This window comes from Triturus cristatus, chromosome 9 (genome assembly GCF_964204655.1).
Source record: "Triturus cristatus chromosome 9, aTriCri1.1, whole genome shotgun sequence".
Taxonomy (NCBI): Eukaryota; Metazoa; Chordata; class Amphibia; order Caudata; family Salamandridae; genus Triturus; species Triturus cristatus.
In genome coordinates, this window is record NC_140592.1 from 962996942 (window position 1) to 963019232 (window position 22291).

Genomic DNA, 22291 nt, shown 5'->3' on the forward strand with positions numbered 1-22291 from the left:
AAGGAAGGTGGGTCATCCACGGAAAAGACCGTGAGAGGCAGCGGACCATCCACATCTCCCAGGTCACCTGGCCTGGCACCTGGCCTTCATGCACAACAGCATCACCTCATTTACTGACATTCTCTGCCACATGGACTTGCTGGTCACAGTCTGACCAATGATGACAAACACTGTGTTCTGGACTCTGATGACTTCAAATGCCAAGGATCCCATCTCCCCCTGTGAACTTTGGATTCTAGGCACACTGTATAGCACCTACTTTTTTCCCACAAAACACGCCCCCCACCGAGAATAAAACTAAATTTCTTTAATTAGATGTTGCAGTCATTTTGCTTGAGTCCACAACATACGTGTGGGGAAATGTCAAACTATGCCTGAGTTTTGAACTAACTCCAGCCATCCATACCCTGGGATCTGAGTCCGGTACAGGACACACATGGGTCACAATGTATCATCCAATACAGACATGGAGCACAATACTCACCCGTGATGGCCTCAAGCTGCTGAGGGGGGGCTTGCAATACTGTGCGGACAGACCAATTTGGAAGAGTATCATTAAGGCGTAGAGGTCATGGCTCATGTGGAGGTTCCCGGGGAGGGAGTCTCAGGTATGTTTGGCCAGGTGGGAGATCTATATCCTGCATGCTGGAGTTCGGTGGATGTGAAGAATGGTGGCCAGGGCAAGGTTGGATGCACGGAGTTGGCCCAACGGGGTCTTGGATGACAGACGTCCAAGGTTGGTTTGGGGTCTGGGGTTGTGGACTGCCTCCTGAGTGTGGGTGAGGAGTGTGAAGGTCATCCTGCAGCAGATAGTGATCCATTGCAGCTATCTCAGGTGGACGGTGATGTGGCTGGGGCGTGGGATGTTGAAGCTGAGGTGTGCAGATGCACCTTGGATGTGGACAAGTTTTCCGGGAGTTTGGCTGTTCTTGCTCCGTAGAGGGCGGGGCTGTAGTTGACACGGCTGGTGTTGTGGACCTGGGAGACGGTCTGTCTTGCCTTGGAGTGGATCTATCTGTGGATCATGTGCATCATGCGGAGGGTGTTGCAGCATGAGGTACAGATGCTGGTGAGTTGCATGGCAATTGTGAACGACGAGTCCATGATGCACACCATCTTGTGTGCGTGGCCACTGGGTGCTGGTGCAGTGCCCTGGCGGGTGGGACACAAGGAGTTGACCCAGCTGTAAGGGGACAATCCTCAGATGATTACCTCAGTCCTGGCCAAGTCCAGCCTCAGGTGGCTGATGTTCAGCCATTCATCAACGGACCTCATGCCTTCTTGAAGGTTGGAACTGGCAATGGCTGTGTCTTTGGTGAGGGTGAGGAGCAGCTGGCTGTCAATGGCATACGAGATGATGATGAGGTTGTGTGCGCATGTGATGGTGGAGAGGGGGGTCATGGACACATTGAAGATTGACACGCTGAGAGATGAGCCCTGGGGCATGTGCCAGATGACGCCACTGTACTACATGCTTAAGGCTTGAGTCCCACTCCCATGGCCTTGCTGGTGAGCTACTTGGTGATTTCATCCTGGTCCATCCCCTGGATACCAGTGTTGGAGATGTGTGAGCTGACAGTGTGTGAGCACATCGTGTATAATGCTGTGGAGAGGTCAAGGGGGGTGGCCTCACCATTGTTGAGCCGGTCAAATTTGTCGGTGTTGGTGGCAATGATGACGGTTGCAGTGGGGTGATTACTGTGGAAGATGGTCTTGTGCAGGTTGCCTGGAGCTCCTTGTGTGGAGGAAGTTTGTCAGTTGCTCGTTGACTGTCTTCCTGATGGCATTTGCGGGCTAGGGAAGCACGGTGATGTTCCTCGAGAGCCTGCGTTCCTGCCGTCCGTTGTCTAAGAAGGGCCTGGGTCACTGCATGCCTCTATCTACCATGGAGTGTGGCTAACTCCAATGATACATACATGACGTGCTGGACGGGGGCTACAATGATGGGGAATGATGTGGTTGAGATGTTGTGTGGGAAGGGGCCTGATGGAGATCCCCAGGGGATGTTGTACACGAGCCGGGTGTTGTATCTCCTGATAATGGAAGTGCTAAACCTGAGGGTGGTTGGTCCCTCGTATAATAGTGCGTTCTGCCTCTGTGTGCCAAGGCTTGCGTGTATGTCCATGAGCTTGCAGTGGTAGAAAGTTGCAAGGGATTGACTCAGCCTTGCAAGGGTGGGGTGTCTTTTGGATGGAGAGCTGATGTCAGTGCACTCACAATGCTGATGAGCTCCTTGATGTTGTGCGTTTTTTTGCCTCGGCCCCATCTGAAGGATCTCCAATTGTCTTTGCTGATGATATGATGATGGCTGTGTGTGCCGTTTTCCAGGGTTGTAAGGCCACTGATGGTTATTTGTGTTGCAAGCTGTGCACAAGGGTCCTGCTAGATGTGTATGAGTCCAGTAGGTCTGCCTTGTCCCAGGTGGCTTAATTGTTGTTGAGCATCACAGGAAAGTCCGTCAACATGGCTAGATTGTTGGATCAGTTGCTGATCCAGTGTGTGAGGTTGCAGGGTGTGGCAGTGGTGTTGGTTCCAGTGTCCCACACAGCATGTCTGTGTTGACTTACATCAAGCATCTTTGGGGGATTGGTAGCGGGGTGTGTGGCAGTGTGTTGCTTGTCGGAGACGTGGATGCTAATGTGGATGGACCAATGATGGATGCTGGTGTGGTTCTCATCCAGCCAGAAGTTCCTGGCCCACAGCCACATGTATCCTGTGGATGTGAGGGCATGCGTGAAGATGGACGTGTTGATGGCTTTGCGGAATTGTGAATGTAGGCCTGGAGATCTGTAGGTGAGTGTTACTCTGAGGGTTTGCAGGGGGTTTGTGCCAAACCGGATTTGTGACCCTGAGTGCGTACTTGTGAATAGATATAAATTCATCCTCCAGGATTGTTAATGTCGTCCCAGCGGGTGCTCTTGTATCCGTCTGAGATGACAATGAAGAAGTTGTGTGCTCAGGATGCTTTTATCCAGGTCACTGTCATTAAGGTGATGTGTGGGCCTGTTGTGTTGAGGAGGTAACAGAGTCCAATGGCGTGCTGTTGGACGGAGCCGGTGTGGAGTAGGAGGGACATGACCTGATTGGTGTGACAGGGCCTGGAATGCGGGGCAGCGCTGTGTAGGCAGTTGGAGTTGCACACTCAGCATGCGAAGGTGTCGTGTGTGCGCTTAGGGTATGCCTGAAAGCAGGCGGTTGATTTTCGGTTGGACATTGCTTGGAGGGTGGCTGCAACATGAGACTGTTGTGTGATGTGGGTCATGCAAGGACATGAGGATCGTGCAATGTGCACGTTGCATGTGCTGACGGTCCTGCCTTTGGCACGGCGTGGCCGCAACAGTGGCACAGACAAGCTGATAACAGCCTAATGAATGGGTGGAGGGAGGAAGGGAGGAGCACCTTGGAGGCGTGTGGGTTGCAGAATCCGGGAACTTGGTGGGCCCTTGCCGCAGGGGCCGCAGCAGCAGGCGGCATGTACTGGAAACTAGGCCGAAAGTAGCAAAGACAAGGATGTCAGAAAGGACAACTGAAACAGACGTACGTAAAGGAAGGAGTGTCAGGTTACTCATGGCTCACCCAGAGAAAATGGATGAACAATCACCAAAGATGACTGACACAGGATCAGGAAACCGAAGGCCAAGCTGCGCACAGGAGACACACCCTCAGCAGGCATTGATGGCCCGTTGGGGGGAGCAACCTGCCCAAATACATACACAACCATGGACTTCATGCACAATAGAGATTATTAGCCATGAAGAACTGCATGCATGTTGCCGAACTACACATATACTCATATGCACAATCTTTGACAACTATGCCAGAGATGACGCATGCAAAGTGGCAAGAGACCTGCATTGACAGAGATGAGGCACTTTGGAGGGTGAGGAACACCTTTATTACTCAAACTCACACTAAGGGAAATGCATCAATATGAACAGACTCACAGGTCATTTGACTGAACATGTGGGACCTACGCTGGACACCCCCTTCACAACACGGATGTTGTAAATCCAAATGAACTGGCACACAAGTTAAGGGGATGAGCCAAACACCTCCTGCTGCACACGGAGAGGCTGCAATTCCCCATTGAGCCTGTTATGGGGATGTGTCACACTATGTCCACCCGTAGCATCCCGTATGTTTCAGAGGGAAGTTTTACACATATTGATGCCTTCATCAGAATCCAAAATCCATTACACGGCGGGCGCCTGACCACCCACATGACGCGTGTCCTGGCGGTGGTCTTCCCTGACCTGGATAGGCAGTTACAGGAGAGACAGCAGCAAGGAGGGGGTAGGTACATGTCTGTTTGTTGTGTTGTGTGTTACCAGCTTTTGGAAGTGCTCTGTAGCCTGGATACACTGCCAGGGTTTATATGTGCAGTGCATATTCTGTTCCCCAAAGTTAACCGGTGCTCTTATTCATCCCTTCCCCTCCTTGACATGTGTCCCCTGGTCTGTGTGTAATCACAATTGCACATGGTCATCTAGGCTGCCAGTTAATCCAAGTGCACATTGCTTTATGCATCATGCAGGAGGGTGGTCTGTGACATGTGTTGGTACCTTGCCTGTGCCCTGTCCCGTTCACTCTGTTGGGGGTCCATATTTGTTGGCACTGATGATGAGTCTCAACATAGGAGTGTGAGGTTTCAAATGAACACACTTGCAGCATGCATGACCAATGTTGTGGCCTCAGACATGATGTGCATGAGTGGGAGATATGCATAGTGCCAGGACGGTTGCTCATGTTACAGTCAGATCATTCCAGGAACAAGGAGCAGTGTGCCCACTACAGTCCCCTGAGACACCCTTGCCTCGTAATCATGTGTGTCATCCAACACTGTGTCCATTCTCAGTGTGTTCATCATATGTTTGCCTCTGTGGCATTGTTCCCTGGCCTCATTTGTATTTATCCAAAGTGTGCTACATGTGTCCACTGGACAGGGAGACCCCATTTGGCTTGTGCATACTCACACTGTGCAGTGCCTGTGTGTCTATTCACAACTATCTGTTGATGGTTGTTTGTCACAAATATGTGTTGCCAACCTCACAAGGTGATGTGGAGTACATTTGGGAATTCTTACAGCGCATTTTTGTAAACCCTGATTAAGAGGTGTCACTTCTTGATCTGTCTCAATCACATTGTCTCAGGTATGGGGGATTTGTGCGGGCGAGGCCTGCATGGCCAAACCTTATGTCTCCTTGCCAGGTCTGACCTGTGTGTGATAATTGGCTGGACAGAGACTCAACGTGCAGTGACCCAGTGATGTTGTGCAGGGTTTAATGTTTGCGCTTTGCAGCATGTGTCAATTGTTTAAATACATGATTCCTGCTCATACATTTTTGCACCAGTGTGTGTTCCAGATGCTACGTAGTTTGGTCTTTGTGTGCTGCCATCTGTGTGGACATTCTGGCTTGCCATGAGGGTGTCTCCTCAGTGCAGGTATGCCTTTTTACAACACAATTGCAGGCCCATTAGCTTATGCATTGTCCTGGGTTTGGACATGTGTGCCACTCCACATGACAGGCAGTGGGTCAGATGTGTTGCCAACTGTGTCATCAGGTAACGGATGGCCATGTGACAACTGACATAATTCAAGTTGTTAGTCAAAAGGTATTGTACCTTGACACTCACAACACTTGTCAACAGGTCTTCATGTTTTAAAAGCTTTAGTTTGATGATTTGTTGTTAAGAACAATGATGTGCCTGCATGACAGATGTCTCCCAAGGAAATGCACAAAAAAACACCTTTCAGGGAACACGCTGGCACATTTTAAAAGAAGGCACTGTTCTAATGAGACTGTTTTTCAGATTATACATATACATGTTCCCACAGTGTTGTGGAATTTGGGTAAGTCCTTGGTTGTTGGTGATACCAACTTACGAGTGTCAAGTCATCAAGACCTCCGTGGGCCCATGTATATGTACTTTCTGCAACACCATTTCTTTCTAACAGTGGCTTCTTTAAATAAGGCTGCCAGCTTCTTCAATGACTGGGTAAATGTAGTTTTGTGTGCACCTCCTTGGGAGCCATCTTTTATGAAGGCACATGTGTGTTCTGTTCACAAAATGGCACATTCCCACATTCTGAACATGTCGATTGTGTAAAGTATTGTGATTCCCAAGGGACCAAAATGTTTTCGTTTTGTGTTCCAAAGTACTTATAGGTCTCTGAGTGTGGGGACACCTTTAGTATTGAGGTGTGTTAGTTTGCCTTGGGTGCACCACTACTGTTTCTTTCAGGGTAAACAAGAGGTGGCATGACTTCATTGTGTTGCTGTGCTCACCCGTTCCCAGACACTAGCTTCTCAGTGTATTTCCCATTCAAGTTTTGGGCTGGTGTGTCCTATTTTTCCTTGTGTGCAAGTGGCATGGTGGGTCTACCAACTGGGGAGTACAGGGCTTACATATGTGCGGAGTAATCTAGCTGTTACTCATGATGCATTGCCTGATATGCACTGTGACCTATTGGTTTTGCACTCATGTGTCAGATGTATACAGGTGACTGATGTTTTTCTGTATCTTCACCTTGCCCACAGCATCATCATTGGAAACCGAGGGAGACACCTGCACGGACCTGAAGGAGGGACCCAGCACCAGTGCCACCAGTGCTGGCGAGTCTGCGGGAGCCAGTGGCACGGAGGGTGAGGGGAGTCAGTCGGAGGACCTGTCTGGTGCCCAACTACGACGCAGACGGGTCTGAGGTTGACCTCATTGAGGGGGCGGAGGCTGCTACAACAACTGGCAGCAGCCCAACATCTGTCCCCGCCTCATCCATTCCCATCACCGCCCTCCCAGTTGCTCCGATCCCTTCTGTCCGTGCAGAGCCCCACCATGTCTCCTTCGGGACAGGCACCGCACCACCTGCCCCTGTCACCCCTGCTGCCCTCAGTGCAGAGTCTGTGGAAATACTGCTGCAGTTGCAGGTTGGGCAGGCATCGGTGCTGACTGTTCTCCATGGCCACACCACACTGCTGACACAGATGGTGTCGTTCATGGAGGGCATGTCAGCAACGATGTCTGAACAACGTAGGTTTCTGCGGTTCATGGACTCTTCCCTGACTGCAGCAGTGACTCTCCTGCAGCGCTTCATCACCCCCCCTACCCCAGCCCCATCCACACTTCCCTCTCCCATACCTGTCCCATGCACACCCAGACATTCCCAAGCACGCACCCCACCAGACACAGGCAGCACACCACCAAGTAAGGGCAAGCGCACACCTCCTGCCACGCACACACAGGGGGATGTAGGCACACCCACTGGGCTGGGGCAAAAAGACATACACGCAGCCACAGTCTGAGTCCGCAGGTCTCACAACCCAGTCCCTCCAAAAGCACTCCCCTTGGCTCCCCTGCCAAACTGTCACCCAAAGAGGTCGACATGGGTGAGCTGGCCCTCACCCCTACTGTGACACCACCCCGCAAGCGGGCGAGGAAGTCCCTGGGCAGGGTAGTTGAGTCCCCCCCGTCCACCCCCTCCCCCAAGAGCGCTGCACCCCATCCCTCGGCCAACCCCCCCTCCGTTGGCCCTGGGGTTTCTTCCGGTGCAGGGGTTACTCTGGATGCCCTGGCAGCAGTGTGCAACGCCGAGCTCACCTCTACCTTTGGCGCTGCCCCACCCCCTGTGGTGGAGACGTCCACCCCTGCACCCACCACACCTACCCTTCTCCCTCCTGTCCCTGCGGTGCCTGGTCCTTCCCCACATGATGCCCCCCCGGTCGACGAACCTGAGGGTTCCACTGTGCAGGCAAGCTAGGGAAGACGCGTGCCCATGTGTCCCCCCAAGGACTTCTATTATGGACTGGCAATTGGCGTTTGTATATAGTGTGATTTCATAATTCGTTTTTTATGCTGAATAAAGCTTTTTATTTTTACTTTGAACACTATTGCATTTCAGGTATTGATGTTGGTGCTGAGGCTCGAGGAGTTGGTGTTGTGGTAATGTGTTATGGTTCTGAGAAATGTTCTAGTCTGATGGTCATGAGGTGGACCATGGTATCTGCGTGCCATCACAAGGTCTCTGCAAAGAATCATTGGTAGTGTGTGTTATTTTGGTTTTGAGACATTGTCCCAAGGAGTGTTCCTTCCTCTGTGGCACCTGACATCTTCCTTGCAAAGAGTTGCACAATTGTTGTGCTGACCTGTGTCTACTTTTCCTTTGTTGGTGACGGATCCCTTCAACTATGGCCATGCCTGCTCAGCAATGTCTCCGGCTGCATCGTCTGTGCCATCCTTGCTAGTCACTGTACTTGTGTATTGAGTATGTTGAAATGCCTTCATGGAGAAATTCTCCCTTTTCAGCACTATGCATGTGTGTACTCCCGGCCTAGCACACATATGGTACTTGTTCTGCAGGGTATTTGGGCACCTGACTGACAATTGTGTGCATTGTATCTGTGGGAACTCCACCCTATTCCTTCCATGAGAGACAACATCTTGGTGGCTGGCCCAGCACCTGTACATTCCTACAAGTCCTGGGATGTACGTGAAAGAGTGTGTTCCCTTTGGCTCTCTTAGTTTAATAGGCAGTGACATGACTATACAATCTTGTGGCATGATCTCAGTGTGTGTATTGTGCTGCATCCGCCAGGGGTGGGTACGCATGTGTTATTTGTCCTCACACCCACATGTGGTGTGTCATGCAGTGGGGGAAAGACATCCATCCTCCTGGGAGTGGGACACTGCTGTCAGTGATGTGTTGTTATGGCACTATCATCATTGTCCAAAGTTAGGGATGCGTACATACACCCATGGAGTTGTGGTCATCTGATAATGATGTACACCCCCCATGTCTCTGTCCACTGCTGGGAGTCCTCTGCACCCACCCATATATGTCTGTCCACTGCTGGGTGTCCTCTGCACCCACCCCTCACATGTCTGTCCACTGCTGCGAGTGATATGCACCCACCCCCATGTCTCTGTCCACTGCTGGGAGTCCTCTGCACCCACCCCTCACATATCTGTCCACTGCTGCGAGTGATATGCACCCACCCCCATGTCTCTGTCCACTGCTCGGAGTCCTCTGCACCCACCCCTTATATTGCAGGCCACTGCTGGGAGTCATATACACCCACCCCTCATATGTCTGTCCACTGCTGGGAGTGATATGCACCCACCCCCATGTCTCTGTCCACTGCTGGTAGTGATATGCACCCACCCCCATGTCTCTGTCCACTGCTGGGAGTCCTCTGCACCCACACACATATGTCTGTCCACTGCTGGGAGTTCTCTGCAGCCACCCCTCACATGTCTGTCTACTGCTGGGAGTGATATGCACCCACCCCCATGTCTCTGTCCACTGCTGGTAGTGATATGCACCCACCCCCATGTCTCTGTCCACTGCTGGGAGTCCTCTGCACCCACCCCCATGTCTGTCCACTGCTGGGAGTGATATGCACCCACCCCCATGTCTCTGTCCACTGCTGGTAGTGATATGCACCCACCCCCATGTCTCTGTCCACTGCTGGGAGTCCTCTGCACCCACACACATATGTCTGTCCACTGCTGGGAGTCCTCTGCAGCCACCCCTCACATGTCTGTCCACTGCTGGTGTTGATATGCACCCACCCCCATGTCGCTGTCCACTGCTGGGAGTCCTCTGCACCCACCCCATGTCTGTCTACTGCTGGGAGTGATATGCACCCACCCCCATGTCTCTGTCCACTGCTGGTAGTGATATGCACCCACCACCATGTCTCTGTCCACTGCTGGGAGTTCTCTGCACCCACCCCTCACATGTCTGTCCACTGCTGGGAGTGATATGCACCCACCCCTCATATTGCAGGCCACTGCTGGTAGTCATTTACACCCACCCCTCACATGTCTGTCCACTGCTGGGAGTCATATGCACCCATCCCCATGTCTCTGTCCACTGCTGGGAGTCCTCTGCACCCACGCACATATGTCTGTCCACTGCTGGGAGTCCTCTGCACCCACCCCTCACATGTCTGTCCACTGCTGGGAGTGATATGCACCCACCCCCATGTCTCTGTCCACTGCTGGGAGTCCTCTGCACCCACCCACATATGTCTGTCCACTGTTGGGAGTCCTCTGCACCCACCCCTCACATGTCTGTCCACTGCTGGGAATCCTATGCAGCCACACACCCACCCACCCACCCGCTTGGTGCAGTACACTGCTGTCCTGGGCCCACACACACACCAATATAAAGGTAATATGCTGCACCAGGCCGTCAGCCAACATTCGTGGCGTGTGTACGCCTTGTATCCCAAATGTATTGGTGCCGTAGGGGTACGTGTGATACAGACCGTACCCCCGCATTCATAGGGTGTGTACGGCCCGTACCCACGCTATGTATGTTTGGGTGCGGTCCGTATCACTATAGTAGTGGTGCCGTAGGAGTACGCATGGTACGGCCCGTACAAACGCTCTGAGAGCGTGTGTACGGGCCGTACCACGCGTTACCCTACGGCACCACTTCTATAGTGACACGGGCCATACACACGCTCTGAGAGCGTGTGTACGGTCCGTACCACACGTACCCCTACAGTACCACTACAATAGTGATACGGACCGTACACACGCTCTGAGAGTGTGTGTACGGTCCGTACCACGCGTACCCCTTCGGCACCACTGCTATGATATGGGCCGTTCACACACTCTGAGAGCGTGTGTACGGGCCGTACCATGCATACCCCTACGGCACCACTACTATAGTGATACGGGCCGTACACACGCTCTGAGAGCGTGTATACGGTCTGTACCACGTGTACCCCTACGGCCCCACTACAATAGTGATACGGACCGTACCCACGCTATGGATGTGTGAGTACGGTGCGTATCACTATTGTAGTGTTGCCGTAGGGGTACGTGTACACGTCCACTTCCATTGTTGTGGGACGCAGGGATTGGTGGACACGCTCCCCGCAGTGACCAGACCTTGGAGGTAATGTATGTCCTCAATATTGTAGGTTTTAATTTGGGTAGGGGGTATGTTTCCTGCCCCTCACCCCCACTTGGCCCCTGGGTGTTGTTCTCACCTTCTGCGGCATGTGCGTCGGGTTCGGTGCACCAGGTCGTAGGCTAAGAGGGCTAGGATGACACGTAGGATGGGGTCCATGGCTGTCCGTCGCGTACCGGGCTCCGTTTTTGCGTCGGACTCAGTTTTTCGGCATTTTTGGGCTGCTGTAAAAAAATAGCTGTGCGGAGTGACGTAGGGACGATTCGTACTTGCTGGTCCGTAAAATGCTGCCTGACTCCGTACGGACGTCGCGTACGCGCTGTCCAGGATCAGACTCGTAGGTATTTTTTAGCCGTACGGTGTTTTGTACGATTCGTACGGAAATGGTATTTCTGTACGAATCGTACTTGCTGGATTGTACGGTGGATTTCCCGGGTACGAGTCGTACGGAGAATACGCTCCGTACGACAAATCGTACCCAGGTTTTATAGGATTGAAATCGGCACCAAAGTGTTGGCTAACGGGGGGGTAAACATTTCAATTTCAACTCCAGTGAGTGCAACAGTAGGGAAAGTGCTGGATAGCGGAGGGGTACAAATTACTATTCCCACTCCAGTGTGTGCAACAGTAGGAAAAGTATTGGATAGCCGAGGGGTAAAAATTGCTATTCCACTCCAGCGAGTACAAAAAAAGGGAAACTGCTGGATAACGGAGGGGTAAAAATTAATATTCCCACTCCAGTAAGTGCAACAGTAGTGAAGGTGCTGGATAGCAGAGGGGAAATAAATACTATTCCCACTCCAGTGTGTGCAAGAGTAGGGAAAGTGCTGGATAGCAGAGGGGTACACATTTACTATTCCCACTCCAGTGTGTGCAACAGTAGGGAAAGGGCTGGATAGAGGTGGGGTAATAATTACGATTCCCACTCCAGTGAGTGAAACAGTAGGAAAGTGTTTGATAGCAGAGGGATAAAAATTACTATTCCCACTCCAGTGAGTGCAACAGTAGGGAAAGTGTTGGATAGAGGAGGGGAAACAATTACTATTCCCACTCCAATGAGTGCAACAGTAGAAAAAGCGCTGGATACCGTAGAAAAGAAAATTACTATTCACACTAAAACACTTAAAAGAAGATATATATTAAAAAAATCAAAAATGTAATAAAAATTAATAATCAATATTCAAAAAAATAGAATTAAATGTTTAAAACATATAAAAAAGAACACATATAACAATAGTAATTACATAAAACAAAGAAAACTACAAACCATATGAACACTTTGGGGCCGATTCCGATCCTGTAAAATCCGGGTACAAATGGTCATACGGAGCGTTTTCTCCGTACGACTCGTACCCGGGAATTCCACCGTACAAACCAGCAAGTACGATTCGTACAGAAATACCATTTCCGTACGAATCGTAAAAAACACTGTACGGCTAAAAAATACATACAATTCCGATCCTGGACAGCGCGTACGTGACGTCCGCACGGAGTCTGGCAGCGTTTTACGGACCAGCAATTACGATTCGTACCTACAGCACTCCGCACGGCTATATTTTTACGGGAGCCAAAAAGTGCCAGACAAGCCAAGTACGCTGCGATGCATGAGGAAAAGTTGGCCCGCTACGCGACATACACGCCATCACCCACATCGTACGTGTCATCATATACGGTGCGTACCCCATCATTGCATATGTATGGACCATACCCCCCACCCGCGTATGTCCGCACCGTACCTCAGGCGTACTCCCCACCCGGGTATGTCCGCACCGTACCCCAGGCGTACCCCCCACCCGCGTATGTCCGCACCATACCCCAGGCGTACCCCAATCCCCGCGTATGTACGGTCCGTACATACACGAGGATCGGGTACGCCTGGGGTACGGTGCGGACATATGCGGGTGGGGGGTATGCCTGGGGTACGGTGCAGACATACGTGGGTGGGGGTATGGTCCGTACATACGGGGTGGGGGGTATGGTCCATACATACGGGGGGTGGGGGGGTACGGCGCGGACATACGCGGGAGGGGTGGGAGGCTGGGGGGGCCGTACGACTCGTACCCCGGGCACAAGTGTACAAGGGGCAGGGGTCGTACAAAGTTCACTCAGTACGGGGCCTTTTCCATGAGCTTGTGTTTTCGGACGGTCGGTACGGATCGTACTTGCGCGCTCGGACTTCAGTTTTACGAGTTGTAAGTAAAACTGTCCGGGGATGTCTCGTAGACTTCTCCCGAGGCGATTCGTATGTATTTTCCACGTACGAATCGTACTATGCCGTTTGTACGGGACTTGTACGATTCGTACGTAAAAAAATACGGATACTTGTCGTACGGGAAAAAAAAATCCAGGATCGGAATCGACCCCTTTATATAGTAAAATAATAAATACATTTACCAATAAATCTTTATCATAAAACACAAAATCTTTACAAAAAAAAAGACATAATAAATGTATTTATTTAATTTCCTAACCCATAACACCACACCAGTAACATAACACTTCACATTTCTTAATTACATTTAGCTACATATTTTACATAATTAATAAACAATTAGAAATCTATTACTTATAAAAACATTATAAGCATTAATCTACTACACACACTTTAACACTATCATTTGCACATCATTAAACTATCAATTAATAAAACACATTTAAAACTTATCTTAAAATTACAATCAATTACTAACAACTAATAATTAAATTATTAAAGTGTATTCAATAACCACCCTTTACCCCTTTTAAAAACTAAATATAACAAAAAATATTTTAAAATTACCCAAAATAGTTATCAATTTAACAACTATACATTAATTAAACAAAAATTACTTCCCACCATTTACACCTATGAACAACTGCAATACACACCTAAAAATATTTACACAATTACCATAAGTAATTCACAATTAATTAATCAAAATTAATTAACCAATTATTAATTCATAAATTAAAAATAAATTACTTCCAACCATTTACACCTACAAACACAACACACATCTAAAATTAATTGCACAATTAGCATAATTAATTAACAATTAATTAACTAAAATTAATTACCAGCCAATTATTAATTCATATATTAAAAATAAATTACTTCCATCCGTTTACATCTACGACCACCACAACACACACCTAAAAATAATTAAATAATTACCATAATTAATTGACAATTGATTCATTTATTTAACATCCAATTATTAATTCACAAATTAAAATTAAATTACTTTCCACCATTTATACCTGCAAACACGACAGCACACACCTAAAATGTATTATATAATTACCATAGTTAGTTAATAATTAATTCATAAAAATTAATTAACAACCAAATATTAATGAATTCATAAGAAAATAAATTTATACATTTAACACTATAAAATATCAATAAAACAAATTTTAATAGATAAAAATGTATCAATAAATTTAAAATAATTAAATTACTTCCCACCCTATTCCCCTATAAACCCGCAACCTGCTACAGAGCTAAAAGTGCAAAATTCATATAAAAAGAAATTCATAAATTTAACATAATTAAATTACTTCCCACCCTATTCCCCTATAAACCCAAACCCGACTATGGAACTAAAAGCGCAAAATTCTTATAAAAAAAAATAAAAAAAATTAATAGATTGATGTAATTAAATTACTTCCCACCCTGTTCCCCTGTAAACCCACAACCCGCTACGGAACTAAAAGTGCAAAATTAAAATAATTTAAATTTTATAACTACAAAAAATTTAACTCATGGATTAAATATACAAACAATTCTTATACACAAAAACCTACATCACATGCATATAAAATATACACTAAAATACATAACAATAATAACGATATTTTTAACAACTATATTTTTGCAAACGATATTAAACACTTCAATATTTTTAAATCGATATTACTTACCTGAATTCGATATTCTTGACCTCGATATTCTTGCTCTCGATATTTCTGACCCACGATATTTCCATCTTGATATTTGTGCACCTCGACATTTTGTACTCGATATTCTGTCTCTACACCGCCAGAGGGTCTTTTGGAGCCAACAAGCTCTCCTGTTACCTCCAGCTAGTCCAAAACAGCCTGATTACTGAGGACTTTGGAGACCACAACTTCTCTCTCCAGCACTCTGCAAACATGCCTCCTGGTGGACTACTGGCTGGGGGATGAAGTTCACATTACTCCTGAGGGACCTTGCGGGCCAAGAAGCCCTCCTGGTACCTCCTGTAAGTCCTACACAGTGGGATTTCTGAGAGCTGGACAGAAAGCACCACCAATAGGTGAAAAGTTACAAGTAGTTACGTTACACTATGAAATTCTGTTATAAAATGTAAATTGATACTTGTATAGCGCACTACTCACCCGCAAGGGTCTCAAGGCGCTTGTACGAATACCGCTGTGGAACCCATCCTGGCTTTCCCTGCGAGGCGTCCACTCCTGGGCACCCCCAAGGTGGCGGCCAGGCATCCTTAGCTTTGTGGGGGCCGTTGTGGAGATTAAGCAAGCTATTGCCCAGAGTTGCAGAGTGGGACTCCATGATTGGAATGGCACCGAGGCGAGAATTATCTGGTCCGTGGAATTTTTTGAGCTCAAGACCCGCCGAGGCGGGGAATTAAACCCTGGACCCGGGCTAGACCTCTGCATCAGGGTCTGCCGCTCTAATCATTGAGCCACACTTCTTCACCACCTCACATTTGAGTGTTAAAGCCAGGTAAAACTACACCCAGGTGTAATTCTCTGCTCCATTCAGTAGCAATGAACAGGAAAAAAGTGAAGAGTTACATCTATGAACAGTAAAAAATATATCAATGAGTACATATAAACATACATATACCTATGTGACTAGGGACTGATTACGATCATCTGCCTGCCATCGTAGCGGTGTTTGGGACCACCCGCCAGACATGCGGCGGTCCCACCACTGCGATTAGGATGCGTCCGCCATACTGGCAGGCGCATCCTGGGCTTTTAACATTGCGTGCGTGCGGTGCTGCTGACTGAAGCACTGTCCGCAATGTTAAGAATGCTTGCACTGCATGTCTCTGCACTACGTGGAAGACACCACGCGGTGCCTGCCACTTGATGCATGGAAATGCAGAGGGGTACTCCCCAGTGCAGCGACACCCCCCCAAACATGGGGGGCCCGCAACAAACCCCCAAACTCGATCCACGCCAGCCTTTCCATGGCGGTATTGCCGCCATGGAAAGGCCTTTTTAAACCCACATCCTAATTTGGTGGACGGTGCCTGCTAGGCACCGCCACCATATTAGTGAACCTTCTCCATCCACCAGGCAATTGGTGCGATTGCCTTTAGCGGTGAAGCAGCGAACGGACTTTGCGTCCGCCAATGTACCCACTGCCATCCTAATTTGGCGGTGGGTAAATCACTATGGGGCCGATTCTGATTTCGGCCGCAAAACGAACCGACTGACACGGACCCGGACCGAATACCGACCGACACGGACCAGCGCCGTATGACCCGTGCAGTACGATGCAACGCGAGTGAATTACAACCGACACGTACGGAATACAAGCCGTATGACTGAGCAGGAGGGAAAATAGTGATCCGGCCGGAAACCCGATGCGATTTTCACCGACCGACACAAACCCGGAATGAACCCGACCGACCCGTACCCGCAATGTACGATTAGCGCAGTACGATGCAATGCGTGTAAAACCAGACCGACTTGCAGGCAGACGAATCCGCACGACCGACACGCACAGACAACCCGGCACACAAGCAATAGAGACCGTCGTGAACGACGCGTACCAAACACAGAAGATAGGCAGCGTGAACGAGGCGGAGAAGCCCGCACGAGACAACAGCAGCGTCCGTTTCCGTCACATCAACGTCTCCTTCATGCCTACAAAACACAAAGGAAAAAACACAAAAAAGGACCAAACAAGCAATGACTAAGCCAATAAATACCCCAAAAAAACCATGGGTCAAAGACACACCCACAACTCCAACTATATAAAGGACTACAATCACTACCATCATCCCTTGCAAACAGGAGACACAGCCAGCAGCAAACACCAGTACACAGCAACCACAGACACACTCACAACTCACCCATCACACAAGTCACACATCATCAGCACCTCATACAAAAGCACACACACATACACCCAGCAAAACCAACACTAACCCAACATCACTTGCACCCTCACACACACATCCCCCACCACCACCTCCCATCACCATGCCTCCAAAGAAGAATCCAAAGTTCACAGATAGTGAGTTAGAAGTGCTGGTAGACGAGATCATCAGAGTAGAGCCACATTTGTTTGGTACATTGGTTCAAAGGACCCCCATCTCACAGAAAACCAAGATGTGGGCGAGGATTGTGGACAAGGTGAACGCACAAGCACCAACGTTGCGGACACAAAGGATGATATCCAGAACCGGTGGTATGACGTGCGCAGGAGGGTCAAGAAACTCATCAAGAAAGATCACGTCCTGAGTCAGAGCACTGTCGGTGGCCCTCCTGCCAAACCAGTCTACTTCAGGACCTGGGAGGAGAAGGTGAGGGACATCCTACCACCAGAGAGCGTCTATGGCCTAACAGACATCCCAGAGCCTGGTGAGTACACAAACAACATAACCAAGATTGTGTGGCAAGGGGGCAGTGAAACCATGCACCGCAAGCAAAGCTACACTAACCAATAGATAATCAACCCAAGATGTGTATGCCAGTCACACAAACACAATACCTGCCATCTCATAGTGACTGGGGACTGTCATGACAAGCACCAACCTACAAACAAATAGAGCAAGCCAGTGGCACTAAGCCAAATACAGCCAGCCAGACAGTTTGCCACCACAAACACACCACCTCACAGTGCAGCTGACTGTCAGGAAGGAATAGTCGGATGCAGGTAAAGTGAGTGTAGACAAAAGCATGATGGGGCCTGTAGTCACAGATAATGCCCCCCCCTCCTGACTGGCCAATCAAGACCCCTCTGAAACATGCCCACATCACAGGGAGTGGAAAATGACTGACAAGATGGCTGACACTGGCTCCTGCTGTGGGGAGCACAAGGCCCTGCTAGGGCTTGTGTGCAAATCAGAAGCAGGACACCACTGACTGACATCCTGAAATACAACGTGCATGCCCTACAATGGAAGCACGTTTCATGATGGGAAGGAGGACTGACAGCCCTGACTATACTACTCAGCATGGGGAGACACCCCCCCAACACAAACTCCACACAACTCACTGGGTACAATGCATTGACACCTCATTGAAATATCAGCAAAAGATACCCCGTACTGGATGCTGCTGTGTGAAGCACAGGGGCTCACTTGGGACTTGTAGCCAAACACCAGGATTTCACAGTCAGCCATCTTGCCATTGATGTCACACCCCCTCACAGGGAGGCAGAGTCAAGAGGGAGGAAGAATGGACATGCTGGGAAGGGGGGTGTAGCCAAGAGTATGATGGGACTCTCAGTCACAGACAACCTACACCCACCCACATGGCCCTGCAAGATCAACCTGAACCATACTCACCCCACAGGGAGTGGGAAGGGACTAACAAGATGTCTGACACTGGCCTCTGTTGTGGGGAGCACAAGGCCATGCTGGGACTGGTAGCCAAACAAACACCAGGATTTCACAGTCAGCCATCTTGCCATTGATGTCACACCCCCTCACAGGGAAGCAGAGTCAAGAGGGAGGGAGCATGGGCATGCTGGGAAAGGGGTGTAGCCAAGAGTATGATGGGACTCGCAGTCACAGACAACCTACACCCATCCACATGGCCCTGCAAGATCAACCTGAACCATACTCGCCCCATAGGGAGTGGGAAGGGACTGACAAGATGTCTGACACTGGGCTCTGTTGTGGGGATCACAAGGCCATGCTGGGACTGGTAGCCAAACAAACACCAGGATTTCACAGTCAGCCATCTTGCTATTGATGTCTCACCCCCTCACAGGGAAGCAGAGTCAAGAGGGAGGAAGCATAGGCATGCTGGGAAGGGGGTGTAGCCAAGAGTATGATGGGACTCGCAGTCACAGACTACCTACACCCACCCACATGGCCCTGCAAGATCAACCTGAACCATACTCGTCCCACAGGGAGTGGGAAAGGACTGACAAAATGTCTGACACTGGGCTCTGTTGTGGGGAGCACAATGCCATGCTGGGACTGGTAGCCAAAGAAACACCAGGATTTCACAGTCAGCCATCTTGCCATTGATGTCACACCCCCTCACAGGGAAGCAGAGTCAAGAGGGAGGAAGCATGGGCATGCTGGGAAGGGGGGTGTAGCCAAGAGTATGATGGGACTCGCAGTCACAGACAACCTACACCCACCCACATGGCCCTGCAAGATCAACCTGAACCATACTCGCCCCACAGGGAGTGGGAAGGGACTGACAAGATGTCTGACACTGGGCTCTGTTGTGGGAAGCACAAGGCCATGCTGGCAAATGGCCAACAACAAGATCAAACTCTGTCTGTGACAAGCTGGGAAAAAGCAGTGTACAGGCAGGTATCTGTTTGAAAAGTAGAAAATGTCATGTTTGTGAACCAATGATGCATGTAGAAACATAAATCACATTGTGTGTCTCTTCCAAACACAGGTCATGCTGGGTAACCAGCGCCAAATGACGAGGATACCCAGTCCCAGACTCTGGTGGACACTGAGCTCTCTGGTCTGACTCTCTCACTGTCCTCTTCGGATGACGACGACCAACCTGGCCCCTCCGGTGTGAGCCATCATGCAGCAGCAGCAACATCTGCTCCCCCCTGTACCCACGCCTCCAGCATCCGGACACCGACAGGGCACCCCCGCCAACACGTACAGACCAAGGACAATCAACACCCACAGCACAGGGACACTGGACCCCCCGGAAGCTACAGCCAACACCACCAGCAACACCACCCAAGGGGTCCCAGTGTCACCTGTGCATACTGCCGCTGGTCCTGCCCATGTGGAGAGGGGTGCTGGGAGGGGTGGGAGGCACAGGGCACGCCTTGCAGAAGGGTCTGGACTGCATTATGACCCCCAACTGGCACGCATCTTAGATGCGTACCAGGATAGCACCGGAGGATTTGGCCAGGTAGTGGGGATCCTCAAGGACATGCAACACGAGCAGGTCGCCCACCATGTCCGCATTGAGGCAAACTGGGATGCCCTTACTGCGGTGCATCGGATCATACTACAATGCGTCTGCCAGATCAATACCAACCTGTCCACACCCCTCTGTGTGCCCACAACATCTGTCGCAACACCATCTGCCAGCACCACAGGGAGGAGGACTCTGGTGGAGAGTCCCCTGCACTGCAGAGGCCTGCACATGAGGATCTCCCCCCACGGAAGAAGAGGGGTCGTCCGAAGAAGGACATGTGAGAGGCAGATGTCCCAGCACATCCCCCAGGGCCTCCAAACCTGTTCTGGACAATGTTCTTTGTGCGCAACCCATTCACCTTGTCCAATCGCACACAACTCGCCCACATTACATGGAGGGTTCATGTTGGGCCAATGTAGCAGACGACTGTGGACTTTACTCTGGACATTTCATCTACCAGCACTTCCAACTCCAATGTGAACTTTGGATTCCCAAAGCACTGTACATCACCCACCATCCAATGCACTTCCCTCACACATGTTTGTAAATAAACTCACCAGTACACCATACTTGCCTCTTTTGTGATTCCATCTTGTCATGTTCAGGGAGAAGTCGATTTGGCACACAACACAGTGCATGCAAAATACTGCAACAATGTGACCAACGTAAGGTGAGTCATGGGGATGTGACACATGTGAGGGAGACACACCACTATGGCAACACAAAACATACTCACCATGGCCATGTTACTCATCCCACACAATGATGTTGACCTGAAACACATTGGCATGCACAGACACAACACCAAGCACAGTCAGTGGCAACAAGTCCACAGGTGAGGTAAGCAGATGTCACTCAGATGTGGGAAGACAGACAACGCACATAACAAAGCGTAGCACAGGTTCATTACACATCAGCAACATGTTTATTCCACACTAGTTGCATGGTAATTCTACGTAACAGTGGACACACGCTCCCAATGTGTTGGAGAATGGAAGTTCAGGGATGTGTGGTACATCAGTTGATGGGAATTGTCAACTTCCACACTTGTGTTGGCTTCTGGGTGTTGGGGGTCAGTGTTGACCACACAACAGGCAAAGGACCCTGGGAAGGACAGACAAAATACAGTCAAAAGCACAGACGAACAGGAGAGAAATGCAATACACGCACAAAACATGTTGCAAAACACCTACACAAACACTAGTTGGCAGTACTACCCTATTATGGAGTACAGACCACCTGAATGGACACATCACAGCACGCATCCAGTCAACTGGCACACAGACACACTCGGACAGCAACAGAGCTGGCTTAACACATTCAAGGCTACCTCCATACATTCACATAACAACCCTGGAAACTCACATTCAGGTGAAGAAGTTGTTGATGAGCTGGGAGCGGACGTCACCATCATCTTCATCATCACTGGCATCTTGAACAGGCCGGGATCCCCCATAGGTGCCAGACGTTGGTCGTCATCATCGTCATCCTGAATGAGAGGCACCTTCTTCCGCACCACCATGTGTGTAGCATGCCACAGACCAGTATTATTTTGCACACCTTTGCAGGCTCATATGGGAGGGCCCCTCCGGTCTTGTCCAGCCTGGGAAAGCGGCTTTTCAGGAGGCCGAATGTCCGCTCAATCACCCTCCTGCTCCGACCATGTGCCTCATTGTAGCGCAGCTCGGCTGGTGTCACAGGGTTCCTGAGGGGTGTCAGCCACCACGGCATGTTGGGGTATCCAGAGTCACCTACACACACAAAAATGAACAAGGAGCTGAGTTTTGTAGGAGTGTGGAATACAACACTGACAAACACACACAATGAGAAACAGTCAGTACACACCGACAAGCCAGGCACACTGAGCTGGCATCTGTGACATCAGCATTGCAATGTGACTACTCCTCATAATGTAGGCATTGTGCGCCGAACCAGGGAACCATGCACACACATGTGTGATCAACATGTCAGCAAGACAGACCACCAGAGCATTGATCGAATGGTAGTGCTTCCTGTTCCGGTATGCCTGCTCATGTGCCTGTGGTGGTATCAGGGCAACATGTGTCCCGTCAATGGATCCAATGACGTTTAGCATCCTCCCCAGTGTATATTTCAGGGAGTTCATCTTGGCTCGGGAACTTGATATACAGGTCGAGGAATTGCAACATCCTCTCCAAGACATCGCGTAGCACCCGACTAAACATTGTTTGCGACATACCACCAGCAGTAGCCAGAGTGTACTGGAAGGTACCGGTAGCAAAGAATTGCAGGGCTGCCATCACCTTGACCTCTGGG